Here is a 7,202-nt window from a genome sequence, read left to right as displayed (position 1 = left end):
TGTCAGCACTGATCAACTGACGTCACGGTGGGATGAACTAGTATTGCTAGTATTCTTGTATCTGTAGGTGTTGCCTTGAACATGAAACTTTACCCACGCTGCTGTATGAAAGGACAGTACGTACTTTCGTTGTAGGCTACCTCGTTGAAGACCATGGAATTTTCGAGAAAAGTGGGCCACCTGAAGCATCCTGAAGCACATGTCTAATCTTCTGTTACGGTTGAAAAATCGATACGGTGGCATCCCTGTTGTGACGGACCCTCCGCCTCCAACGCATGAACGGCAGTCTTCAAGTTTCGCCTAGCATCATTCAAACAGAGACCTCGTGAATTGCGACCTGAGATGGCCGGCACAGGTGCGAGCAAACAGCGCGTTCGAGACGAGTTGCAGGTGTACGAAGTCTGGGTCCGCACAGTGAGGTCACGTTTGGCCTCCTTCCTGGGTATCGGATCACCAGAGCTGCGGGTCACGTTCACGTCGGCTGATGACGTACCCTTGAGCCGTGCAATGTTACAGGCGCAGACGCATTCGGATATCTGTTGAACTTCACTGGTGAAAGGCGCCACCGCCCCCCCCCCCCCTCCCCCCTTTGTTCTTTGCTTTGACTCTTTTTTATTGCATTTTCTTTCGCGTATAAGTCTGTTAGGGCCTTACGCAGGTTCGCAGTTTCCCGTTCATTTTATTTCTGAACAACAACAACATTCCATTCCCATTCCATTCTGGGCAAAAGGCATCCAATTCCATTCCCATTCCATTCCCCTCAACGTTGCCGCCATTCCATTCCCATTCCATTCCGGGGTCGAGAAAATGCGGAATGATTCCGGAATCATTCCAACTCCGGAGTGGCAACTCCGCATCACTGCTCGGGAGCTCATCGGCTCCCAAAGCCGCTGTTTCTTTTTGTTTTGTTTTTTAATGTTGACGCAGTTTTATTTTAATAGCAAGCCCTAGCAGCACACACGGTCCTCCGTACCTCCTCAGGATGGGTCGCTCAATAGGTTAATTTCGCCCGATTAGGCTGTGCTCCGTTCTCTCAACACCTTCTAGAAGACAAGGCCGACTAGCTATCTCGTGCCGTCGCAAAGGAAGGCCATCGGGGGCGCGCGTCGAAGCGAAGGCAACGCGCATGGATCGACCGTCGTAACGCGCTTTTAGTCACACTCGGGTGTCTTATCAGCTAAAATGAAAGCTGCACATAGCAACGGGTCTAGAAAACATTTTATTACACGGGCAAAATATAACACCGCTAAGTAATCGGTGCGAAATGGCACGAGGTATGCGTATAAGACGTCTATAGAAAATTGTGATTGTTTTAAAGGGATACTTCAATGAAATTTGAAATATTCCCGTCGTGTTCAAAAATAGGTTGAATATGATCCACAACATCCGTAAATGACAAACGCACGTTTGTATTTTGAGCCTGATTACTGTATTTTTCGTTATAAACGGCCCACTCTGGCAAGCGCTCGGAGAAGGCCCAGTAGAGACCACGTGACAGCCAACACAATCGTGACGTAGGTCGTCTCGGGACGAGCAAAGCTACGGCGAGGATGACGTCGAAAGGATGGCCTAGTCGTTCCAGCCACCGAAGCGGCTGCTTTTGTACGAATTTTGAGTAACGGGTTAATCTTCTATAATCTTGTAGGGGGACAATAGCGACTTCTGCGACACACAAAAGGCATTCTCGGAAAGAGGGGAGTTCCTCCTTCCCCTCTTCTCTTGTCGAGGCCGGAGGCGGGACACTCACCGTCACTACCTCTCAAGGTTCCTAGACGGGCATTACAAGTTAGGCGTTAGCGGCATCCACCAGGTGCTCTTTGCTAATCGTTTAATTCGTTTTAAAATTTCTTTTCGAGACTTTTTTTAACGAGATATTGGTATGTTCGATGTGATGCTGCTCCTTTGAACATATATAGACCAAAAAATGAGCGCCGAAATTTCGTTGTAGTACCCCTTTAAGTCGAAAACATTGAGCTCTAGGCATGCACATTTTATACAGAAATACTTGGAAGAAATGGCGCGACACGCAGTGATTGGACACAGCAAAACAGATCACAGTTAAATATCAGGTAGGCCTAGTCAACGCGGACATGGCTAGACAAGTGTCACTTACGATCATGTAAGCGATGTTATCGCGTGCAGTCACTGAATTCTTGCATTATACCCCGGCCACATGGCAAAACTAGTGTAATTTCGATCAAATGACATTATGGGGTTGACGAATCAGCTTGCGAAGCTCGTATAATCACTCAAAACCGCGAGCTGATTAAATCCTATATAATTCAATGAAACTATATCAACTTTTCTGTGTGGCAGGAATACTAAAATTACTATTTACAGTAAACTAATTTACTTCTCCCTATAGGGAGTATTCACTGGCGGCCATAGCTGTGTGCGCGAATGCTGAGCGCGTGCTGATGGCGAGCTTCCACAGTTTTTTTGCAACGTGCATTCCGCACCATCAAGAGTGCCGGTCTTAGCAGCCTATTGATGTGAGCTCGTTCTGAGCATGCGCTCTAAACAGCACCCACAAATATGGCGTCCAGTGAATACTCCCTATAGGCTCGAGCTGCCTTGGAACAAAAGTAACTCATTTGGTATAGAATAATACTAGTACCTTAATAAAGTTAAGATTCTAGCATACTCGCGGTAAAGGCAATAAAATAACATTAGCATAAATAAACACATAAGCACGAACAACGCACTTTCAATAATCACACAAACTTGTCACTCACCTTCCAGTGAAAACTATACTCCGTTTCAACTTATGTTGTACCGCAGCGAAGGCTAGAAGCGCGAGCTCATAGCATTGGCAGCTGCCCTTAACGCGCGAGAGCTTGTGCCTCCGAGATGTGCTCTAGAGCAAGGAGCTCGCGCTTGTAGCGCGGTACATCATAAGGTGGAATAGAGTATAGAATATTACCACGCATATTTACAAACGTCAGCGCAACTGCACACGGATAACGACGAAAAACGAGATTACTTTCTATCACAAGATTAAAAAAACACACACACACAAAATGACTGCACTTTACTCGCGTTTTACATGACCAAGAAAGCCCGTAAATAAGTTGTTTCTCACCCGTCGATCGTATCCATATGTACCACAATATCTGTCGAAAACGTTTGAGCACGAACTCCAAGAAGTCTCTTTCTGTCGAGAGAGAGGTCCATCGATGGCTAGTTGCCACACGTGCGACTCAAACCATAGCCGGGACTTTTCCCACAAATCCACGTAAATGTCGTAGTACCAAGCAAACACACACACAAAAAAAAAAAATGACCCGTAATTGCGGTGACGACAGAAAAACGACGGGAAGAACCACTCACGAGAGCAACGGCAAGCAGTGTGCGACGAAAGGCCCTCTTAGAGTTCCTGTATACACGTTTGCAAGTCCGGCTTCAGGGCGCTGCCATCTTGCCTGTCTGGGGTGCGCTTGGACCAGTCATAATCCGATTACGAAGCCTTGCTAAGGCGTCGTAATCGGATTATGGCCGCTCCCGAGAGCGCACCCCACTGAGGAAGATGGCGGCGCTCTGAGACCGGACTTGCAAACGGGAGCCGTCAGGAACTCTAGGCCCTCTTCCTCCTGTGCACTCCCTGCGGCGATGGCTGGATTTTTTTTTTCGGTTCCTTTCCCTTCTCAAATGTCTCAGCGTTCGTTTTCAGACAGTCAACGGCTTACACACAAAGTAAATTTACCAGAATCGGAGCCCATATGAGGGAAGAAGATGTTGCATCGGAGCCGGTTCATTCGAAAAGTGTGGGGAGCTGCGGGACTGCACGTTACGGTGATAATCATAAATATAAATTTGATACTTTCAAACTTGGTAACGCGTTGTATAATACATTTATATTATATATATATAATAAATTGTACAAGACTGCGCTTTTAAAACGTATATTAATGTCGGACAAACGCGCACAAACACCACCGTGCCGTCGACAAAAAAAATTTTTTTTTTCAGGTCGATACTCTATATTTTTTCACGTAGTTGCGCCATGGCCTTCCTTCTCCGACATTGTGACGTAACCACTTAGAGCGCTACGGCCTTCTCTTCCAGGAGGTGTTGGTTCGCTCCCCAAGAAATCACACAACGGGAAGTTTGGAAGTAAACGTAACTTGCTTTAATCTTTTCTCCGGATGCCGGCTGTGTTCTCGTGCCCGGGAGACGGCCCGCTGTCCTCGCTGGCCACTGGCCGCCGGTCCTGAAGCAGCGGAGTGACGGGGGAATACGACGGCCGTCACTCGACGGCCCGCTTCACCTCTCGGTTCCTGGCGTTCTCCTCGTGGCTCACGTTCTTTTCCTTTTCTCGCGCTTGGCCCCGGCTGGCCGTGTTGGCTGGCCCCCGCTCGCGCCTCTCTCGGCCGTCCTCTTTTTCTCACGATGCCTTCACAAGTTTCATGGATGTCCTGGATGTCCCGTGGACGTTCACAGGATATACATGCTGCTTGGGAACTGCATTATATATCTGAATTCGATACCGCGTCTCGCAGGCTCCCCCCCCCCCCCCCCCCCCCCCCCCACGAAGTTCTATGCACGCGTTTGTCGCCTTCAACTGCATCTTTGTCGTCTTCACCTCCAACCAGGCGCCATTCATGACGTGGAGGGCATTAAAGGGATCGACACTGACACCCCCAAATATTTTTTTTTCTATTTTTGCCAGGCGATCTATTATGGTGTCAAAATACTACCCAAATAATATTTTGCCACAGAGTCACATTTTTTTTTAATAAAGCCAAAAAACGCAACTGCTCGGAACTGAAATCGAAACCCCCGCACCGCACGGAGAAGTGGAGCGGAGAGAGTAAGTGGCGGGAAGTCACGTGGCTACACCCGACCGTGCGATTTTTTATTTTTTTTTTTTTCCTTTCGCCGTGCGATTTCTCTGCAGTTATGTTTGTTCCGCTCGCTGCTCTGTACTTCAAGATGAGTTGTTTTGTACATGTAAGTGTTGGCAATTAGTAGTGAGTGCCCGTGGGGAATTCCCGTGATCGGCTCCGAAAAGAATACTCCCAAGATGTTGCGTGAAGAGCTGCCTCATATCTGACAGTGGCATTGTGCGGCAGAGATGTCAAAAATGGAATCCCATACCATTTATTTCAGCGACGTATCGTCCACAACAATTTTTTTTCAGTGGTAATTGTAAAAGAAAAAATTAAACATCGCAAAATATTTGAAGAGATTGACCCCGTGCCCGCTGCGTGTGAAGCGAGCGTCTTTCTACTGAGCTACTGAAGGAACTTTATTTTTGTGTGTTTATTACATGGAAAAAGGACCGTAGAAACAATCAGGACACATTCTAACATAGTTATCCCTTATTTACATTCAAACTGTCTGGTAATGGTCACAGGGAAATACGAAGAAAGAGGGCTATGGTAACATTTCTAAAAGTCTCTAAAAGTCGGGAAGATGAACACATTTGTCAAGAAGGGTACACCATTCTGGGCGTTTCTTAAGGTGATCGTACACATTAAGTACATGCGACACACTTTCTATGAAATTGGACTTTGTAGACCGTGGAGGATCAGCATTTCTACCAATAATCCTTGTTTTCCAAAGGCTATGAGACCCATCAATGTGAACATGTCATAAGGAAAAGTATCACTCTGGTTGAAAGGCAGAAGACGTATCGTGTACGCACAGATATTCAGATCTTTCTTCAATGTCCTTTGTAGGACATCCCAAAACAGATAGGCGTCGGCGCAAAACATAAAGCATTGTTCTATTGTTTCATGCTGTATGCACAAACGGCAGTTCATAGACCAAGGGACAAATATACCTTTTTCACGAAGCCAAGGCTTTACCGGTAACGTTGATATGTGGAGCCTATAAAGGAATGACTTCGCTGTCGGTAAGACATGCTTACACGTTTCAGGTTGTCCCGGGCCATTACTAAACATACTTCGGTACAGGGGTATAGGAAGTAATGCAGCGATGAGATCAACATATAAAGCTTTCCGCGACACTTTAAATAAGTATTCCAAGAAAAAACGTGCTTTAAGGAACTCTATTGAGCTCACTACCTCTACTGGGAATTCCAAGGGACGAGATGTGCTCGCAGGCGCTGTTGTTACTACCAAATACGGCAACGCACTTGAAAGCTCTGCATGTAAGTTCGAAGGAAGTCATGAGACACAGTTCTGAAGAACAAGAAACGTGATATACGTTGTTTTAAAAAGACGTGTAAAAGTTCGAGACCACCTTGCTCAACGGAAAGAAAAAGATGATCTCGTCTCATAGGTTCCCAAGTGGAACCCCATACAAAAGTTGCAAACACTCTGTGAAACTTCTGAATGTCTCTAGTACAGCAAATCACCTGAAGTGCGTACCAAAGTTCTGCTGCTAAGGAGATATTACAGGCTTTCGCCCTTCCAAAAATAGACCACTGATTTACTTTCATTATTGCCGCTTGAGTTTTCATCTTTTCGACCCTTTCTGTCCAATAATGTCCATTGTTCCTCCTAAGTACTGAGGGACAATGCTGCTTCATGAAATGCCAGCGTACTTTGAAGGTGTTGTGGCCCACTGCCCGCACCAGAAGCCAGTGCACTTTGCCTTGTTGATGAGCGCCCCAGTCGTAGAACAGAAGTTTTGAGCTAAAGCGAACACATTGTCTACGGCTCGTTTGTCTTTACAGAAAAACGCAATGTCATCTGCATATGTCAACACTTTTACCTCTGTGGAGTAGAAACGGTATCCTTCTACAGTAGGGCTGTTTAGTACGCTTAGACATAGGGGCTCTAAGTATACAGTGCAAACAAAAGGGGGGACAAGGGGCATCCCTGTTTGACAGATGACTCTAGACGAATTGGACCTGACAGGGAGCCATTAACTATAAGCCTAGTTGTACAATTGCGGTAGCATATCTTTATTCCTTTAAAAAGTGTTGGTCCTAAGTTTATCGTTACTCGTAAACGGAAGTATCGATGGGCTTTAGGTATAGGCCTTCTTCGCATAGCTTATCACCCGGGAGAAAAACGCTGAGTCACTGAGCTGTGAACGCAGAAGGCGTTCCACAGTCCAGCTAGTAGACAAAGATGCCATGGCAGCGCGCAGAAAGGCGACTTCGGCAATAGCCCCGAGAGCGAACACAAGCGTCGCTGCGGTCGCCGCGCCCTGATTGGGTGAGGTGTACCGTGACGTCAGGGGGAGTACTCCGCTCCGCGATCTCGCATCGGCTCGCTTCTCAGCACCGG

Source organism: Ixodes scapularis, unplaced genomic scaffold (assembly GCF_016920785.2).
Source record: "Ixodes scapularis isolate PalLabHiFi unplaced genomic scaffold, ASM1692078v2 PGA_scaffold8__174_contigs__length_109621045, whole genome shotgun sequence".
Lineage (NCBI taxonomy): Eukaryota > Metazoa > Arthropoda > Arachnida > Ixodida > Ixodidae > Ixodes > Ixodes scapularis.
The sequence above is the reverse complement of the archived record's forward strand: the minus strand, read 5'-3'. Positions refer to the sequence as shown.